Here is a 20,894-nt window from a genome sequence, read left to right as displayed (position 1 = left end):
CTTCTTGGACTGTTGGACTGGATGCCTCCTGCATCCAGTCTTAGTACGTGGTCCCTTTTTATACACAGATCGAAGTTTATGTCTCCATATCATTAGTCCTACAGGAAAGGATGGTCAACAATGTCTCACTTCTTGGCAAAAACTTGCTTCTAATTTTAGTCTAAACTTATTCCCGGTCAGTGTGGAGTAAGTAAATGTGGCCTCCCGTGACAGCACTGGAGACCTCATTGCCCTTGTTGGACACAAGCTGTGGGGTAGATAAACAACCCACAAAAACACAGAACTGAGGCCTTGATATGCGGGACAGAAGGTCGGGGCACAGCTGGAGCACCAAAGCAGGAGAGCACGCTTATCTATGTTTATACCATATGTGGAGCTAGTGTGATAGAACACATTCAGAGGTGGAGAGAAGGGAAAAATACTAGCTCAGGAGGCAGACTATATTAAGGCTGCTCTTTTGTGAATAAATGACTTTGGCTTTGCTTGTGCATGAATACGGAGTCCGTGTCATGAATCGCCACAAATGGTGCCCCATGTGAGGAGCGATGAATTGACCTAAGAAGGTGAACCCGTGGCGAGCCCCACAGGACTGAAGTGCTGCTGAAAGGAAGCAGGAGCCGGCTGCAATCCCTCATCGACTGAGGTGAGCTGTGGGAAACTATGGGGAGTAATATATCATCCGAAGTCAGTACTGAGCCTAATGGAGGGACTTCTATGAAAACACAAGGCTGATATCGAACCACAGTCATTAAAGAGAATTTTGAAGTGGGTATCGATAAACTGTGAGGGGGTCGATGCAGTTAACATTTTTAACTCTGAAACTTGGGACAAAGCAGGAGTTAAATTGTGGGATAGAGCAACAAGGTCGGATAAAATTACAGCAGAGCTCTTAACTCCCTGGAGACAAATATTAGAGCTTATGCGCAAGCAGGAAGCTAGTTACAGAGATGCCAGAGAGTGTGAGTCTGCCGCTCCCCGTGAAACCGCCCTACCCACTGCCCCACCAATGCCAGCTAAATCCGAGGTCCCAGAAAAAAGGAAAGGCACCTGATGTAAGACTCAAGTTTACCTAGGGTTCTCGAACAGTGATGATGACCCTGATGACCCATTTGATCATGGACCCAATGACCAAGAGAAAGAACCTGATTTGTACCCCCCGACCCACATGATCAATGGCAAGCAATCTGTAGAGAGGCATTAGCTGCTGGGGGTCATGAGCTGGCCGCGAAGAGCATAGCCCCTGTCATCTATGATGCCAATCAACAACCGAGATGGGAAGGACTTAACTTTTCCATTATTAAGGAAATGCTACGAGGAGTGATAGAATATGGACTGGGATCCCCATATTCAAGGAACATGTTGGGGTCAATCATGAAATCTTTTACCCTGCTGCCCCATGACTGTCTACAACCCTGCAAGGGCTATTTGTTTTACCCGGCGTTATTGATTCAGATTACTCTGGTGAAATCAAAATTATGGCCTGGACTCCCACCCCACCTTGCACTATTGTGCAAGGCTCACGAATAGCTCAGTTAGTCTACTTTAATGCCCACCCCCCACAAACCACTAACACAGTACGAGGGTGTCAAGGCTTTGGATCAACAGGAGCCCCGCATATATTGTGGGCCCAGTGAGTGCCACGCCCCCCATGCTGCACTGTACCCTGACGGCGAAAGACAAGAAATCTATCTGATTAGCCGGTGTTATTGACACTGGTGCTGATGTCACCGTCATCTCTAAAGAACTGTGGCCCAAAGACTGGCCTCCGGTGCAACTTGGGGAAGCTTTAACTGGAATGCTTTACCTTTGCAGAGTAAAAACAGGATATTAATCGAAGGGCCTGACAAACATCTAGCGTTGGTGTGCCCGTTTGTATTAGCAACACCAATTACATTATGGGGACGGGACTGTATGAGTCAGTGGGGGGTGCAAATTGGGTCAAATTTATCCTGAGGGCCACTGCGGTGCAAGCCACCTTAAAATTGACATGGACAACACAAACTCCGGTATGGGTGGAACAGTGGCCCCTGCCTGTTGTCACATTGCGCCATTTACACAAATTAGTTGATGACCAATTACGTGCAGGACACATAGTACCTACTACTAGTCCATGGAATTCACCTGTGTTTGTCATTCAGAAGAAAAATGGTAAATGGCATCTCTTACATGACCTAAGGAAAATTAATGCTGTAATGGAGGATATGGGTGCGCTACAACCAGGCATGCTGTCAACTGCCGTGATCCCCCGCAACTGGCATGTTACTATTATTGATTTAAAAGACTGTTTTTTCACAATTCCTTTGCATCCTAATGATGCCCCTAAATTTGCATTTTCAGTCCCTTCCATTAATATTAGTGAGCTCCACAAACACTATCATTGGGTAGTGTTGCCACAAGGCATGAAAAATAGCCCTACGATATGTCAGTGGTTTGTAGCGAAAGCCTTATCCCCAGTACGTGAACAATTTGCTGAAGCACTTATCTGTCACTATATGGATGATATCCTTAGAGCCGCAGAATCTGATGAATCTGATGAATCTGATGAATATGTGCGAATGACCTTAGCATTTGCATCCCACCAAATAAAGCAGGCTGGTCTGCAAATTGCACCAGAGAAGATTCAACAGGCGAGCCCATGACAGTATTTAGGGTGGAGAATAACAGAACAAAAAATCAGGCCACAACATGTAAAAATCCAAACTAATGTCAAGACCCTTCATGATTTACAGAAACTCTTAGGTACTATTATTTGGGTTCGACCTCTGTTAGGTCTAAGCCCTTGATTTTCGCTATTGAAAGGCAACCCTGATCTTTTATCACCTCGCGGTTTAACCCCTGAAGCGACGGTGGCACTTACAAAGGTTTCTGACGCTATCGTTTCTTGTCAAGCAGATCACATCTGTCCTGAACGACCCTTTCAACTAGTCATCTTGAATCCATCTACCCAGCCATATGCACTGCTTTATCAGTGGGCTGTAACACGCAATGACCCCTTAGTGATAATCGAATGGCTATTTCTTGCTAATCAGTTACATAAGACCGTCGTGACACATCCTGAAAGGTTCGCCTTGCTTATTATGAAAGGACGACAACGACTCAGAGTATTAGCAGGACAAGATATTGCCAGAATCATTGTACCAGTGTCGTCACATATGTTACAGTATTTGATGCAAACTTCTCTAGACTTTCAAACAGCTTTAGTAGACCTTCCCGGTCAGCTAGATAATCATAACCCGAGCCACAAGTTGACCCAACATGACTTTATATTATATGAAAGCCCAAACAGAAGCCATATACCTATATCAGCCCTCACCTTATTTACTGATGGATCAGGTCGAACCGGCTGGGCAGTTATTGTGTGGAAAGATCCATGTACTCAAACTTGGTTGTCAGTTATCAGCCATGCTGATGGTTCTCCACAAATTGTGGAACTCGCTGCAGTAGTCTGAGCTTTTCAACTTTGGCAAGAACCCCCCAATATTGGAACAGACTCAGCTTATGTAGCCAGGCTCGTGTCTCGTTTAGAAAATGCATGTTTGCGGGACGTTTCTCATCCGCTGTTATTCCACTATCTATTCCAGCTGTCCCGCCTTTTGAATGACAGAGAAGAACCTTATTTTATTATGCATATTAGAGCGCATACGACTCTCCCTGGCCCTTTGGTTGAAGGCAACCGGCGAGCAGATGCTCGGACCATGCCTGTTCAAGTACTTCCCAATATGATGGAACAAGCCTGGATTTCCCATGCGGTTTTTCACCAAAATGTGAAAGCATTACAAAAAATGTTTTCTTTGATGTCTGTACAAGCCCGTGACTTTATTAGTGCTTGTCCAGACTGCCAATTCTTCTGTAGCACAACATCACACGCAGGCGTTAATCCTAGGGGATTGACTGCCTTAGAATGATGGCAAACAGATGTTACTTGTTTTCCAACATTTGGTCACTTGAAATATATTCACGTTTCTGTTGATACCTTCTCAGGAGCAATTTTCGCTTTGTGTCATACCGGAGAAAGAGCCCGAGACGTAATCAAACACTTTACCTGTGCCTTTGCATCCTTAGGTATCCCATGCATAATTAAGACTGATAATGGCCCAGCCTATATTTTACATTGTCTACTAACCTTTTTTCAAGATTGGGGGGTGAAACACATCACAGGTATTCCTCACTCACCCACAGGGCAAGCCATCGTTGAACAAGCACATAGCACCTTAAAATACATGTTGCTACAGCAAAGCAGGGGAGCTGGAACCTTAACTCCACAAGAGCATTTAGCAAACGCTCTGTATGTCCTTAAATTTTTGAAATTTTCCAATACAAGTCCCCCCATTAGCCAACATTATCTCCCTCTGCAAACAGACCAGCAGAGCACTGAAGGAAAGGCGCAGGTCCTCGTACGAAATTTAGAATCTGGGATAATGGAGGGTCCCTTCCCCCTAATTACATGGGGGAGAGGTTATTCTTGTGTCTCCACAGGGTCAGGACCTCGATGGATCCCAGCCTGTTGTGTCCGGCTGTATCGGTATCAACCCTCAACAGAAAATTCTGCATAGGAAGAACCAAAATCTGCTAAAGGAAAATAAAGACGCTCTGTTTGTTGATTGTATTTATAATCTGTTCATATAACAGGGTATGTTCTTGGCCAGGGTTACCCAAGCTGCCATTGTCTAACAATGTTTGGCTAACACTGGCAAAAGCCATAAATCAAGACTCTCTCATTCTGAATCTATTCAGAAAAGTATTCAGCAGCTAGAACAAAACCTGCACAAACTGCAAATGGATAGTGATTGGCGTTGGCTTGATCAGCTCTTTAGTGGGTTAGGTCTGGACAGATGGGTAAAAACCCTTGTGAAGTATGTCATCTTTTGCATTGGAATGTTTTTGTGTATTGTTATCTGTATCCCATGCTTATTACAATGCTTACAACATTTAATAGTTAAATCTCTGAAAACCATATTGATAGTTGAAAAAGAAGGGGGAATTGTGGAGTAAGTGAATGTGGCCTCCCGTGACAGCACTGGACTGGACCCAGCACAGACCCCTGGGGAATACCACTAGTGACAGGCCTCCATCCAGACTCTGCTCCATTGATCACAACCCTCTGAGTTCTGTTGTTGAGCCAGTTCTCTATCCACCTCACTGTCCACTCATCCAACCCACACTTCCTTAGCTTGCCTCTGAGGATCTTATGCCTTACTGCAGTCAAGACTGACATCATCCACTGCTTTTCCTTTGTCGACCCAGCCAGTCACACCATCATAGAAGGCTATCAGGTTGGTCAAGCATGATCTTCCTTGGTGAATCCATTTTGACTGTTTCTGATAACCTTCTTGTCCTCTAGATGCGTGCAGATGACCTCCAGGATGAACTGCTCAATCACCTTTCTGGGGATGGAGGTGAGGCTGACTGGCCTATAGTTTCCCAGTTTAAAGTCAGTAAAGCAAGGAGTGATTTAGAAAACATTATCCATGTCCTTTAAGCAAGAATTTATGCTTTCTAACAATAAATGGTTGTCACATCATGATGATAGCAGCAGTTTCTGTGAGATATTGTTTCATTGGATCAATTGTTTTAACTATACATTACTCATCATTTTGATCTTTAAGGCTCTGCCTTTCCCAAATCACAGGTAGGAACAATAGAGTGGCAACACATTTTATGTTTCAGAAATAATCATAGGAAAAAGATAAATATATTACTAAAAGATTAATGGCTGCCAATATTGCTACTTGATGTCAACAGCAATATGTGCATGATTTAAAGAGCTTTTCAGCAACCTTACATTTTGAATCAATTTTCAATTAGAGATCAAGGGATAAAAAACTAGAGTTAACTTTAAATAGTTTGAGCAAAAGAAAACATGTTCTAGACTTTCTGTTCATTTGATCTTCACTCCAAATGCTGTTTACCTCACACCAAACAATCTCTCATTGTGTTGGAATGTTTTCCTTTTAGCAAACATAGAGCCAAAAAAACCCAAAACCCCAAATTATTACTAAAATTTTAGGAAATATATTTTGGGGCACCATATGTGGGAATGTGTATTGGGTTTATGTGGCAAGGTTTTGGTAGCTGCAGGGTGCCTTCTGTGGCACGATACCAGAAACTGCCCCCATGTCGGATGCAGACAGTTACAGCCAGCAACAAGATGGACCCGCCACTGGCCAAAGCTAAGCCAATCAGTAGTGCCTCTGTGATAAGATATTTAAAAAGGGTAAAAACTGCTACGCAACAGCAGCTGGGAGAGAGGAGTGAGAATATGTAAGGGAAACAATTCTGCAGACACCAAGGTCAGTGAAGGAGGAGGGGGAGGAGGTGCTCCAGATGCCAGAGCAGAGATTCCCCTGCCGCCCGTGGTGAAGACCACGGTGAGACAGGTTGTCCCGCTGCAGCCCATGGAGGTTAATGGTGGAGCAGATATCCACCTGCAGCCTGTGGAGGACCCCACTCCAGAGCAGGTGGGTGTGCCCTGAAGGAAGCTGTGACTCTGTGGAGAGCCTGCACTGGAGCAGGTTCCTGGCAGGATCTTTGGTCCCATGGGGGACCTACACTGGAGCAGTCTGTTCCTGAAGGATTGCACCCCATGGAAAGGACCCATGCTGGAGCAGTTTGAAGAACTGCAGCCCATGGGAAGGGCCCATATTGGAGAAGTTTGTGAAGGACTGTTTCCTGTGTGTAGGACCCCACACTCAAGCAGGGAAAGAGTGTGAGGAGGAAGGAGAGGCAGAAACAAAGTGTGATGAATTGACTGCAACCCCCGTACCTCATCCCCATGTGCCAATTGGGGAAGGAGGTAGAGAAATTTGGGAGTGAAGCTGAGCCTGGGAAGAAGGGAGGGGTGGGGGAAGGTGTTTTTAGATTTGTTCTTATTTCTCATTATTCTACTCTGATTTTGACATGCAATAAATGAAATTTATTTCTCCAAGCAAAGTCTGTTTTGCCTGTGATGGGAACTACTGAGTGATCTCCCTGTCCTTATCTCGACCCACGAGCCTTTTATCGCATTTTCTTCCCCTGTTCCTTTGAGGAGAAGGAGAGATACAGCGACTTGGTGGGCACCTGGCAGCCAGCTAAGGTCAACCCACCACAGTAGCAGAGACCTTGAAATAATTTTCTCAATATTTTCAAATACTGTAATGCATTCTGCCATGGTTTTAGCTGGGATAGAGTTAATTTTCTTCACTGCAGCTGGCACAGTGCTGTGCGTTGAACTTAGCATGAAAAAATGTTGAGATAACACACCAATGCTTTGGCTGTTGCTAGGTAGTGCTTGTACTAGTCAAGGACTCTTCTAGCTTCCCATGCTCTGCTGAGTGCACAAAAAGCCAGGAGGGGAGGGGGCACAGCTAAGAGAGCGGATTCAAACTGGCCAAAGGAATAGTCCATATCCTGTAACGTCATGCCCAGTATGTTAACTGGGAGGAGCTGGCCAGGGGAGAGACGCAGCAATCGTGGCTCGGGGATGGGCAGCGTCGGTCGGCGGGTGGTGAGCAGCTGTATCATTTGTGCTTCTGTTTATATTTTTTTTCCTTTTCCATTTTATTATATTATCATTATTGTCATTATTATAATTACAATTTTATTGTAATTATTAAACTGTGCTTATCTCAACCCACAAGTTCATTTGCTCTTCTGATTCTCTTCCCCATCCCACAGGGGCGGGGGGAGTGAGCAAGCGGCTGCATGGTGTTTATTTGTCAACTGAGGCTGAAGCACGACACATTCAAATGCCTTTTTTAACTCATCTTTGATATCTGCAAAAGCTCAATGCATCTTTTAAATATCTATTGTTTCTGATAATAATCAGCTATCAACATTTTTAAAGGGATACAGTTAGCTTCTTAGCAAGGATCAGCCTCTCACACCTTCAAAACAAATGCAGAATGAGATTATTATTATTATGAGCGTATATCACAGTCAGAAATTATTCATAACAGCTTTTATAGTCATGATACATCTAGTAGGGTTTGAATGTCTACTTGAAAGAAAATGAAACCAGATGTTGCAGAACTGATGTTGCAGAACTGACATTGCAGAATCAGCGCAGATTATATGTATTTATAGATTATATAGTCTAGGTATTTCTTAATAAGTATTTGTATAAGAAATAGATTTTTATGGCTGATTTCCATCTTGGACTTCCATTCAGAAGTACCAGAACAACATGGAAAAGCTATTTCTACAATTTCTGTTAGGAATAATGCTGGTCTTTACCTCCTTCTTGCTCATTTTCATTGGCTGGATTTATTATGTTTAAGAGCATGATCTTTCATTTTAATGTTTTACAGTAATATGTGAATATAGATAATGTTGAGAAATTTTAATTAGTACCAGAATTTCAGCAAGGGTCTTGTATATAAACCTTAGATTTCATATATTTGCAATAAACATGAAAGCTTTAAAATTTTGCTTTATCTTTTAGCTACAAAAAGAGGTGTCTGACAGGTACAAAATATGATGATTACTTCTCTGTTTCACTTGTGTCTCACCTGGGGTAGCAAAGGGGGAATAGTTATGTTCCTTCATTGTGTGAAGCAGGAATGAGACTTCTGAGAATGTTCTGGGAGGGCTCAAAGTTTCCTCCCTCATCTCTGGCACTTCATCTTGTCCCCACTTCAGCCTTTCCCCCCCCCGCAGAGCAGTCTCACCCTCTCCTAACAGCTGTATTTCAAAGCAGTCAGTGAGAATTTTTTCAAGGCATGTCTTAGCCTTGCCTGGCACCTAGCTAGCAAATAACCCACTCTTTCCTTGAAATGTTATTATTGCTCCTGCTTTTATTATTCACATACTTTACTGTGCTAGGTGTTTACAAACATGTTACAAACATGGTCACTTCTCCCAAGTTACTAGCGACAGGACGAGAGGAAATGGCCTCAAGCTGTGTCAGGGGAGGTTTAGATTGGATATTAGGAAAAATTTCTTCACCGAAAGTATTGTCAAGCATTGGAACAGGCTGCCCAGGGAGGTGTTTGAGTCACCATCCCTGGAGGTGTTAAAAAAAAAAATTGTAGACGTGGCACTTCAGGGCATGGTTTAGGAGGCATGGTGATGTTGGGTTGATGGTTGGACTTGATGATCCTAAGGTCTTTTCCAAACTTAATGATTCTATGTTAAAAAAAATATATCCAAAAGTACTACCTCTTTTTATATCATTCCCCTGTGCTCAGCTGCTCTACTTTCCTTAGTGCCTAAAATGCTCTCATGTAGGGCCTGCAGAGACATCTGATGTGAGAGCACAAGAAAATATAGGAGTATCATGAGCTGCCTTCTGAAGGTGCAAGTGCTTTCCAGAAACAATGAGGTGAAAACGAGTTGAAAACTAATCTAGAAACTTCTTGCTCAGCTATCTTATGGTGCACAGCATAAATGAACAATTTATTTTCACTTCACTTGCTTCCTGGATGTTTTTTCTGGGATGTTTTCTCTGGGATGTTTTCTCTGTTACTCTTTGATGAAAATACAGTAGGAATTTAGACAGTACATTCTTGAATGATTTACCATTTCAGTTTCATTAGCATTCTTTGGCACTGCAGTAATTTCTAATGTGTGGCCACAATGGTTAACTTTAAATGGATCTGATAAAAATGTGGAAATGGAGAAAGCATTTGCAGAGAGATGGGCTTGAAACAAGCACCAGATAAACATGTCCTGAAAAGATGCTTTGGATCGTCTTCCACACATTATATTTTGTATCTTGTCATAGTGTGCTATCCCACGGGTCCTGCTTATCCCACTCCAGTGACATAATGACAGGAGAAAGCTGCCAGGATGAGCACAGACTTCTGTAATTTGTAGGGCAGGTCAGGCCAGGCCATGGCAGGAAAAATTGCTGTGAAGGTTGCTCCTTAATGTAGGCACTAGTCAGCCAAGTATTTAGGCACGCGCTTAATATTATGTTTCCTTAAATTAATCTCATTCACTAAAGCACTTACAGGCTGACTGACCGCTGAGCACATGTTTATCTTTCATGGAAAAGAATCATAGAATCGTTTCGTTTGGAAGAGACCTGTAAGATTATAAAGTCCAACCATTAACCTAGCACTGCCAAGTCCACCAATAAACCATGTCCCTAAGCATCACATATACACGTCTTTTAAATACCTCCAGGGATGGAGACTTAACCATTTCCCTGGGCAACCAGTTCCAATGCTTGACACCCCTTTCGGTGACGAAATTTTTCCGCATATCCAATCTAAAACTCCCCAGGTGCAACTTGAGGCAATTTCCTCTTGTTCTAGCACTAGTAATTTGGGAGAAGAGACCAACACCCACCTCAATACAACCTCCATTCAGGTAGTTGTAGAGAGCGATAAGGTCTCCCGTCAGCATCCTCTTCTCCAGGCTGAACAACCCCAGTTCCCTCAGTTGCTCTTCATAAGACTTGTTCTCCAGACCCTTTACCAGCTTCATTGCTCTTCTTTGCACACACTCCAGCAACTCAATGTCTTTCTTGTAGTGAGGGGCCCAAATCTGAACACAGTATTCGAGGTGTGGCCTCACCAGTGCGGAGTACAAAGGGATGATCACTTCCCTGGTCCTGCTGGCCACACTATTCCTGATACAAGCCAGGATGCTGTTGGCCGCCTTGGCCACATGAGCACACTGCTGTCTCATACTCATCTGAGTGTTGACCAACACCCCCAGGTCCTTCTCCACTGGGCAGCTTTCCAGCCACTCTTCCCCAAGCCTGTAGCGTTGCATGGGGTTGTTATGAACCAAGTGCAGGACCCAGCACTTGGCCTTGTTGAATCTCATACAGCTGGCCTCGGCTCATCGATCCAGCCTGTCCAGGTCCCTCTGCAGAGCCTTCCTACCCTCAAGCAGATCGACACTCCCACCCAATTTGGTGTCATCTGCAAACTTACTGAGGGATCCCCTTGTCCAGATCATTGATAAAGATATTAAACAAGACTGGCCCCAAAACTGAGCCCTGGGGAACACCACGTGTGACTGGCCCCCAACTGGATTTGACTCCATTCACTACCACTCTCTGGGCTCGGCCATCCAGCCAGTTTTTAACTCAGCACAGAATGCACTTGCCCAAGCCATGAGCAGCCAGTTTCTCCAGGAGAATGCTGTGGGGAGTGGTGTCAAATGTTTTACTAAAGTCTATGTAAACAACATCCACAGCCTCTCCCTCATCCACTAAGCAGGTCACCTTGTCATAGAAAGAGATCAGGTTAGTGAGGCAGGACCTGACTTTCATGAAGCCATGCTGGCTGGGCCTGATCCCCTGGTTGTCCTGTATGTGCTGTGTGATGGCACTCAAGATGATCTGCCCCATAACCTTCCCTGGCACTGAGGTCAGGCTGACAGGCCTGTAGTTCCCTGGATCCTCCTTCCGGCCCTTCTTGTAGAGGGGCGTCACCTTCGCTAGTTTCCAGTCAACTGGGACCTCCCTGGTTGACCAGGACTGCTGATAAATGATGGAAAGCGGCTTGGTGAGCACTTCCGCCAGCTCCCTCAGTACCATTGGGTGGATCCCATCTGGCCCCATAGACTTGTGTGTGTGTCTAAGTGGTGTAGCAGGTCACTAACCGTTTCCCCTTGGATTATGGGGGCTTCATTCTGCTCCCCATCCCTGTCTTCCAGCTCAGGGGGCTGGGTACCCCGAGAACAACTGGTCTTACTATTAAAGATTGAGGCAAAGAAGGCATTAAGTACCTCAGCCTTTTCCTCATCCTTTGTCACTATGTTTCCCCCTCATCTAATAAAGGCTGGAGATTCTCCTTATCCATCCTTTTGTTGTTAATGTATTTATAGAAACATTTTTTATTGTCTTTTACAGCAGTAGCCAGATTAAGTTCTAGCTGGGATTTGGCCCTTCTAATTTTCTCCCTGCATAACTTCATGACATCCTTGTAGTCCTCCTGACTTGCCTGTCCCTTCTTCCAAAGGTCATAAACTCTTAGATCTTTTTCCCTGAGTTCCAGCCAAAGCTCTCTTTTCAGCCAGGCCAGTCTTCTTCCCCACCGACTCATCTTTCGGCACATAGGGAAGGCCTGCTCCTGCAGCTTTAAGATTTCCTTCTTGAAGAATGTCCAGCCTTCATGGACTCCTCTGCCCTTCAGGACAAATGACAACCCATCAGGTTGACACCATCAACCAAGTCCCTAAACAGGCCAATATCTACCTTCCAGAAGTCCAAAGCAGCAGTTCTGCTGATGCCCCCTCCTTACTTCTCTGAGAATGGAAAACTCGATCATTTCATGATCGCTGTGCCCAAGACGGCGTTCAACTACCACATCACCCACAAGTCCTTCTCTGTTTGCAAACAACAGGTCCAGCAGGGCGCCTTCCCTAGTTGGCTCACTGACCAGCTGTGTCAGGAAGTTATCTTCCACACACTCCAGGAACCTCCTAGACTGTTTCCTCTCCTCTGCATTGTGTTTCCAGCAGAAATCTGGTAAGTTGAAGTCCCCCATGAGAACAAGGGCTAGTGACTGTGAGACTTCTCCCAGCTGCTTACAGAATATTTCATCTGCCTCTTCATCCTGGTCTATAGCAGACTCCCACCATGATATCTGCCTTGTCCTTTACGCCAATTCTTACCCATAAACACTTGACTCTTTCATCACCATCGTTAAGCTCTAGACAAGTCAAAACACTCCCTAACCTACAGGGCTACCCTACCGCCTCGCCTTCCTTGCCTATCCCTTCTGAAGATTTTATTGCGATCCATTGCAGCACTCCAGTTGTGTGAGTCATCCCAGCATGTTTCTGTGACTGCAACTATATTATAGTTTTCCAGCTGCACAATGGCTTTCAATGCCTCCTGTTTGTCACCCATGCTGCATGCATTGGTGTTGATGCACTTCAGTTGGGCTATTGATCCTGCCACCTTTTTTGGGGGAGAAGCCCTAATTCCTATCTGACTGTTTTCAGGTGCTTCCGTGGTTTATAACACTTCAACAACCCTTGTGTCTTTGCTGCCACGTGGATCTCCATCCCCTACACCAACTGAGATGGCTAAGATACTGTGCACATTAGTGTAGAGACATTTCAAATGTGCTCCAGTGTACTCAGCACATTGTGGAGCAGGCTGAAGGACCTCTCTAGCACACTGTCCCTCTAACATCGGCATGCCACCCCATGGCTTATGACTAGTGAGCCTGGTTTTATTCCTTTTCCCCTTTCAAATCTAGTTTAAAGCTCTTTCAGTGAGCCCTGATAAATCCTGCACAAAGATCCTTTTCCCCCTTTGAGATAGGTGTACCCCTTCTGTCACCAGCAGGCCTGGTGGTATGTAGACCGACCTGTGAACAAAAAACCCCAAATTCTGCTGGTGACACCAGTCACGGAGCCAGGTATTGATCTGCTGGCTCTTCCTGTTTCTTCCAACATCACTCCCTGCAATTGGAAGGACAGAGGAAAAAACTACTTGCGTTCCTTATCCCTTAACCGGTCGTCCCAAGGCCCTGAAGTGTCTTTTTGATTGCCCTTGGACTTCTTATTGCAACTTTGTCGCTGTCTACGTGAAAAATCAGTAATGGATAATAATCCGAGGGCCGTACTAAGGTAGGAAGCTTTTTCTTCACATCTTTAACCCGGTCCCCAGGGAGGCAGCAGACTTCCCTAAGAAGTGGGTCTGGTCTGCAAATTGGACCTTCTGTTCCCCTCAGAAGGGGACAATGACAATATGACAATAACTCGTCTTTTTTTCTTTATGAAAGTGGTTTTGACACAGGGCATAGGCCAACTTAACCTTGGTGAACCAAGATGAACCATCATCCTTGTTATTGTTCGGTTCCATTTGCAGATCCTCGTACCTATTATGCAAGGGCACCTGGGAAGTGAGTGTCCTGGTTTTGGCCAGGAGAGAGTTAATTTTCCTCCTACTGGCTGGTATAGTGCTGTGTTTTGGATTTAGTATGAGAAAAACGTTGATAACACACTGATGTTTTAGTTGTTGCTAAGTAGTGCTTGCACTAGTCAAGGACTTTTCAGCTTCTCGTGCCCTGCCAGCGAGAAGCTGGGAGGGGGCACAGCCAGGACAGCTGACCCAAAACTGGCCAAAGGGCTAGTCCATGCCATATGACGGCATGCTCAGTATATAAACTGGGGGGAGTTGGCTAGTGGGTGGTGACCACTGCTTGGGAACTGGCTGGGCATTGGTCAGTGGGTGGTAAGCAATTGCATTGTGCATCACTTATTTTGTGTATTCTTTTATCATTATTATTATTTTCCCTTCCTTTTCTGTCCTATTAAACTGTCTTTATCCCAACCCACAAATTTTACTCATTTTTTTCCCCCATTCTCTTTCCCATCCCACCTTGGTGGGCAGGGGTGAGCAAATGGCTGTGTGTTGTTTAACTGCCTGCCAGGTTAAACCCAACAGCGAGGCAGTCATGGAGGAGATGCACCTGCTGCGCTGGGTGGGAACTTGTTGCCATTCCCCCCTATCCCTTAAGTCACTACGTTCTGCCAGGTGGAGAGAGGATAGGGGATCCTCCATGTCATGCATCCTGTCTGCCTGTTGGGCCTGTCTCAGGGAAGGTAGGGTACGATTCCAATAGTCTCTCTCTCACACTCCCTGATACTCCTCAATATACTCACCTCCTCCCAGAGCTCTGTCACTAAGCAAAGGTATTCCTCTACCTGGGCACACCTCCCACAGGTGTACACACTACTGCCATCCAGTACTGGCATAAGAGTAGGGCAGACCCTGCAGTCTGACACCTGGGTGGCAGCATTTTCCCATTGGAGCTATGTTTGGGAAGCTGTGCCAGTCACAGCAGGTGCAGAGTTTAGAGAGGGCATGGCCTTCTGCCAGGTGGATACCATTGCTCCCTGGTCAAGCTGGCAGAGCTACAATGCCTTCCCTGCGCACCCTTCCATGCAAACTGCCGCACCACACCATTGCTGACACGCCACACCCTGTTTGCCTGCCCTAGTCGCTAGCGCCCCCTAGGGGCTTATTTTATACGTGTGGAGGGCTTGGCCACCATTGCTCCTGGCCCTGCCCAGGTCTTGTCAGCCACTCTCACATGAGCTGCGGGCTCCTGGTGGGTCTTTTGTTAATGATGTTAATGAACACATCTAAATTCTTAAGCCTCAAAGGTATCAGATTTTTCCCTTCACACAGTGGGGGATTAAATCCTTCCACTCCCATATGGTAGACACAGCATGCATCAAACTTGCAGAAATTGAAGAAATTCCAGGAAACTGTGGCATTTCTTTCAAATTACCTATTTTCCTGCTCTGAAAAACCCCAAACAGCACTTTTACCTTTTAGTTGGCATCAATTTCCTGAGACAGCATACCTCTGTCTACCATATTTTCTTTATTTAAAACCTGAAGACACTATTTCTTATCTAAGAACGTGTTCTGAAATATATTCACCTTTCAAAGCAATTTATTAGTAAATGCTTCCCAACAGCTAAAATTGTTAATTTCTATAGCTGTTTCTTAATGTCATGGGCATACACATCTGAGATATTTCATCCCATTGTTTTAATCTTAGCTGGCAAATACAATCACCATAAAATACCACAAACCCTAGTGCTTCCAGACTGGCAGAACTACAGGAATCAAGTATTACACATGGAATGAGTATGAAAAAATGGCAGTAAATTTGGCATGATCTATAGATGATCTTTCACAAGTGAAAGGTACATGCAGACAACTATCAAAAACCAGATTTGAGTGACAGAGCTTGTAGTTTATTAGACAATCATAGGATATTTTGGTACAGTATACACCAACTATCCTTAATTTCGATTTGTCTTAAATAGAATGCATTTTTTTTGTTTTGTTGGAAAGATTATTCACAGTTCTGTTTTATAGGACATCGATATAGTACAACGAAGTTAATTCTTGTATTTGAATAGCCTGGGAACGTAAATATTTTTCACTGTTCATGACCATCAGACCACAATACAAACTCTAACAACCAGTGAAAAATTATTCACATAAGTGGTCTCACCAATTGCTCATAGATAAATCACAAGCTGGCCTTCAGCTGGATTCTTTACTCAAAACTAGTAAAATCCTCTTACGCCTTTATAAGATTAAATTCTTATTACTGCAAAAAAATGAAAGCAGCATGCATATATAGGTTAACATGGCACAAAATGGTCTATCTTTTTAAAAAACAGCACTAAACCCCTTCCTGTACAGTTACCTGTGAATTAGGCTATCACTCATTATAACAACTAAGCACTGTTTAAGAACACATTTATTTATTAGGCAGATAGCACTCTTTTCAACAAGCTAATGAAGCACATGTCTGAGTATTAGCATACTCATACGAATAATTTTATTTATTTAACCACCATAGCAGCAAGATGCAATATTATTGCTGAAGTTGTTTTCTCACAATCTTTCAAAAAGAAAGCTGTTGCTCTTGTTAGTGAACAAGGGACTTGAGATCTATTCTCCTTCCACCCCGAGTCTGACTGTTGAGTATGACTGGGAATATGATAGAATTAATTTTCCATAAATGTGCTTGTAAGAAATGTGTCCTTGCACAAAGCTGTAAATGACACTGTAGGTGACAGTTGTGGTTTTGCTCAGACTGAGTTTCAGACTGAAGCATGAGAAAATCAGGGCCATGGAGTATTACAGCAGAGCTGTTACCTTCCGTTGTGTGTAGGAATATTAGGGACATAATGGCCATATGGTCAAATTTGGCCAAACATTCCCACGTGAAAAAGTTTATTCAGCTAATGAATAATTAGGATATTCAAAAAAACTGTGATGTTTTCTCAGGCAGTTAGGATCACTGGCAACAGTTGCATTAAGCTGACTTCCCATTTAAATAGTCATGAGGAGAGGTCTAATAAGTTATTTTCTGCCAACCCACATAACACATCTATTAGGAGTATGAGAGAGGACAAAACACTTGATGGCAAGAGTATTGACATTTTAAAGACTTTTCTAACTTTCTAAGCTATTGGAACTTATTTAATTAAATTATGTCTTGAACATAAGAAATCACAGTGTGACTGGCACTGAAAGGGAGTGCAAGCTGGCATACTCTGACCACTGTTATTCCTTGCTTCCAAAAGCATCTGACACACGCATCCATTTTAGACTGAATACCTACAAGGCTTTTCTCCTCTCCAAGATAAACATCTATTTATGCTTATATTTATATAGCATAAATATATTTATATTATGTTTATATTTATTCTAAAATAACCATGTCTGGCTTTGGAAGAAGCATTGAAAACAGCATAATTGGACAGAATTTGTGGTATAAGGAAAGACCATAGATAATAATACAAATATAATTATTGAGGGATCTTAAATGCCATGGGGCTGACTGTGAGCAACTTAAACATAACAATTTAATATTCCAGTGAAGCCCGATCACTTGTGAATCTGCTGGCTTGTCCCATTTCAACCACAAATTGGGAATGGAAAGGCCTCCTTGAAAGAGTGATATGTTCAACCATTTCCAAAAACCTTGTTCTTTCTTCATCTGGTTATGGTGAGAACTGTGGGGGATGAAGACAGAGGGCAAAGGAGTTCAGCATTGTACTGGTTTTGGCTGGGATAGAGTTAATTTTATTCACTGTAGCTGGTAAAGTGCTGACGGCACATTGATGCTTTAGTTGTTGTTAAGTAGGGGCTAAGTGTTGATAAGTAGCACCTATAGTAGTTAAGAACCTTTCCAGCTTCCCATGCTCTGCCATGTGGGCAAGAGGCCGGGAGGGGCAGGTCCACAGCCAAGAGAGCTGACCCAAACTGGCCAATGGGATATTCCATACAATGTGATGCCATGACCAGTATATTAACTGGGGGAGCTGGTATGTGAGGGAGGTGGTTGTGGCTTGGGGACTGGTAGTATTGGGTTGGCAGGTGGAGAGCGGCTGTGTCATGTGCAGTTTGTTATTTTCCTTTTCATTGCATCATTATTGATGTTGTTATTATTATTGTTTTATTTTAATTATTAAACTGTTCTTATCTCAACCCATGAGCTTTCTCGCTTTTATCCTTCTGATTCTCTCCCCCATCCCACCGGTGGGGGAGTGAGCGAGCAGCTGTGTGGGGCTGAGTTGCCGGCTAAACCACCACAGGCATCTGTAAGGGAGTAGAAACTTGTCTCAACATTGTCGGCAGAATGGCTTGACTACCAAGGCTTCACCACGATGGCAACTGAGGAAGTTCTACCCAGCAGGAACATATATATCTATATCTTGTTGTCTTGGAGCACATAGGCCCAGTCCTTTGCACATGCGCCTGGCCCCAGGGTCATCTTACAACATATGGGAGGGGGGCTTGGACCCCCTGGAACCCTCTGGAACCATCGAGCACCCTCTAGTGACGATACTGTGCATGCGCCCCACTGCCGAGTGGGAGCTGTGGCCATGCAAACCAGCTCATTGACTATGCAATGGAACAATGTTATAAAAGGCGGAACCAGCGGAGATGAGTTGGAACGTTCCCCCACCGGACTGAAGATACATCGGACTGACGGGACGCCACAGATCCGTGGTGGTAGCTACTGTAACTCTCTGTCTCTCTTTTTCCTTTTTTTTCCTCTTTCTCTCCTTTTTTCTTGCGTACTTGTTGGCGGCCAAATAAAGTGACTTGGCACTTGACTCCGTTTTGAGTCTTAATTCTGTTCCCGAGAATACAACAAACCTGGTCACGATAACACATCCAATTGAACATCACTCGGAAGTTAAGCCCAGCCGCCCCTAGCCACCCAGAATTACCTGAGGTTGGTTATAAAGCAAGGGGGCTCAACTTCTGCCAAATTGTGCAACCCAACAGTGGATCGTGACAGCATCTACGCTGGCATTTTAGAAAGTGAAGTGAATTGCCATGAGTGGCAAAGAGGCCTGGAGGTAAAGATGAAGTACTTGCCTGAAGCCCTGGAACACGGCCAAGTAGCTGGGAGTCAAAGGCAGGATGGCATGTGTTACTTTACTGAACCAGGGAAATAAATTCTCTCTTTTGAAGAACATCTCAAAAATTATTTTGTCTTTACTTTTTTCAACCATATTTGTTCTGGGCAGATAATTCATATGTTAGGAAAAAACGCATGTTAACAAGAGTAGGTAATTCTTCGTTACCTCTACAGCCCTTCAGAGTAAGACTAACAGATGTTAATAGATGTTTAACTTAATGTTTAGCTTATTGTTTATTTTTTTCACTGTCTGAATGTGTCAGAAATATGAACCACCTTTCATTCCACTTTAACTGTTAATTTCTGTAACCAGGGCAGCGAAAAAAGAGATTATCCTTTTATTCAGAGAAGCCCAGCAGTTAAGAGGTTAATCTGTTAAATCTGTTACTACTGCTCATATGCATAATCAACTGTGGAAATAAACAGTGTTGTAATTCCATTTTACAAAATAAAAATAATGACTAAGGTCACCTGAATAAACTTTGAGAATAACAGCTTTAAAGAGAGAGATGTGTTTGCAAGAAAATGTCCATTATCTGCTTATGCCCATTGGGTAACCTGCTTTTACCCTCCAACCCACTGGTCTGCTGTGCTGAAATGTCTGTGAGAGGTAGTGCTTCTGGAAATGACACATCAGAGCCAGTGAATTGGTTTGGCCAGTGCTGAAATGTCATTTCTGGATCCCTGCTCCTGAAGCAACAGAGTTCCCAGGAGCAGCAAGCCACAGAGCTGCAGCACAGCCCTGGTTCAGAGAAGCAGCTGATGCTGGGGAGGGGGGAGAGCTCCTATGCCCATAAGTTAACAGATATACAGGAAAATTTCCAGGTGCCAAGGGATTTATCTTTTTGAAATTATTAGCTTCCTCCATTACAAGATAATTGGGCACACTGTAACTATGTGTCTGCCTGAAGTCTGCGGTTTAGCTGGCAACTTAGCCCCACACAGCTGCTCTCTCACTCCCCCACCGGTGGGACAGGGGAGAGAATCAGAAGGGTAACGCTCATGGGTTGAGATAAGAACAGTTTAATAATGAAAATAAAACAACAACAACAAATATGCAACGGAAAGGAAAACAATGAGAGGCGCAAAACCCGGGGCAGAGAGGAGGGAGAAGGGGAATGAACCACCAAAACAAACCACACGTGACGCAGCCATGCACCAACCCAACACCACCAGCCCCTGAGCCGCAACTGCCCCCCCATGCACCAACTGCCCCCGTTAATATACTGGTCATGGCGTCACATGGTATGGAATGAACATGCCATTGGCCAGTTGGGGTCAGCTGCCCCGGCCCCGCCCCTCCCAGCCTCCTGCCTGTGGGGGATGAATTTGCAAGTAACTTAGCACTGTTTGACACGTCCTTGAACTGAAGCAACGCAGCAGTAAAAAACAGAGACAGGAGCATGGGAATGCCAAGAAGGATTTAAGTAAGCAAAAACAAATGAGGTAGCGCAAATAGAACAGCCATTAGACTGTAGCATAAGGCGCGTGCTTAGAGCTAGCTGACGAATAACAGAAACTGTGCGCGTCATCGCGTGAGGAATGTGTCGGAAAGATATATAAGCTATGAAAAGCTGACAATAAAGGTCTTCTGCAGAACATCTGTCAGGAGTCTGTGAAATTCATCCCTGCATCCGCCCATGCGGCAGAGCATGGGAAGCTGGAAAGGACTACTACAGACACTACAATGAAGAGCATTAACCCCTTCTCAGCCAAAACCAGCACATTCTCCACCCCTTATTCCATACCGTTTACACCATGCCCAGGTCCCATATCATCCAATACAACCTTACCAACAACCACCCCTCCCCTTCCCATCCTTTGACATAATACACAGACATCATTCCCTTAGTCTATGGACCTGCCCTGTAAAATGTCCATAAAAATGTCCAATGAGTTCACCCAGTCCATGACTCTGGGATCCATCTGTCATATTAGTCTTTGAGGGCGGGAGAGATGGTGTGTGGTGTTGGGTTGCTGCATATCAAGTCAGTCATCATTCCAACACTGCTGCACTTTGTTTCATCAAAGTTCA

The 20,894-nt window shown here is 44.2% G+C and overlaps 1 long non-coding RNA gene across 1 annotated transcript; it reads left to right on the top strand.

The window, feature by feature from the left end:
* Positions 1 to 296: 296 nt before the first annotated feature.
* LOC142049457 (uncharacterized) lies at positions 297 to 12,273 on the top strand. The gene is made up of 3 exons (XR_012657725.1): positions 297 to 643; positions 5,342 to 5,396; positions 7,657 to 12,273. It is a non-coding gene; the product is annotated as an uncharacterized LOC142049457 (long non-coding RNA).
* Positions 12,274 to 20,894: the final 8,621 nt, after the last annotated feature.

This window comes from Phalacrocorax aristotelis, chromosome W (assembly GCF_949628215.1).
Source record: "Phalacrocorax aristotelis chromosome W, bGulAri2.1, whole genome shotgun sequence".
Lineage (NCBI taxonomy): Eukaryota > Metazoa > Chordata > Aves > Suliformes > Phalacrocoracidae > Phalacrocorax > Phalacrocorax aristotelis.
Note: the sequence above shows the minus strand (reverse complement) of the source record. Positions and strands in the feature narration are given on the sequence as shown.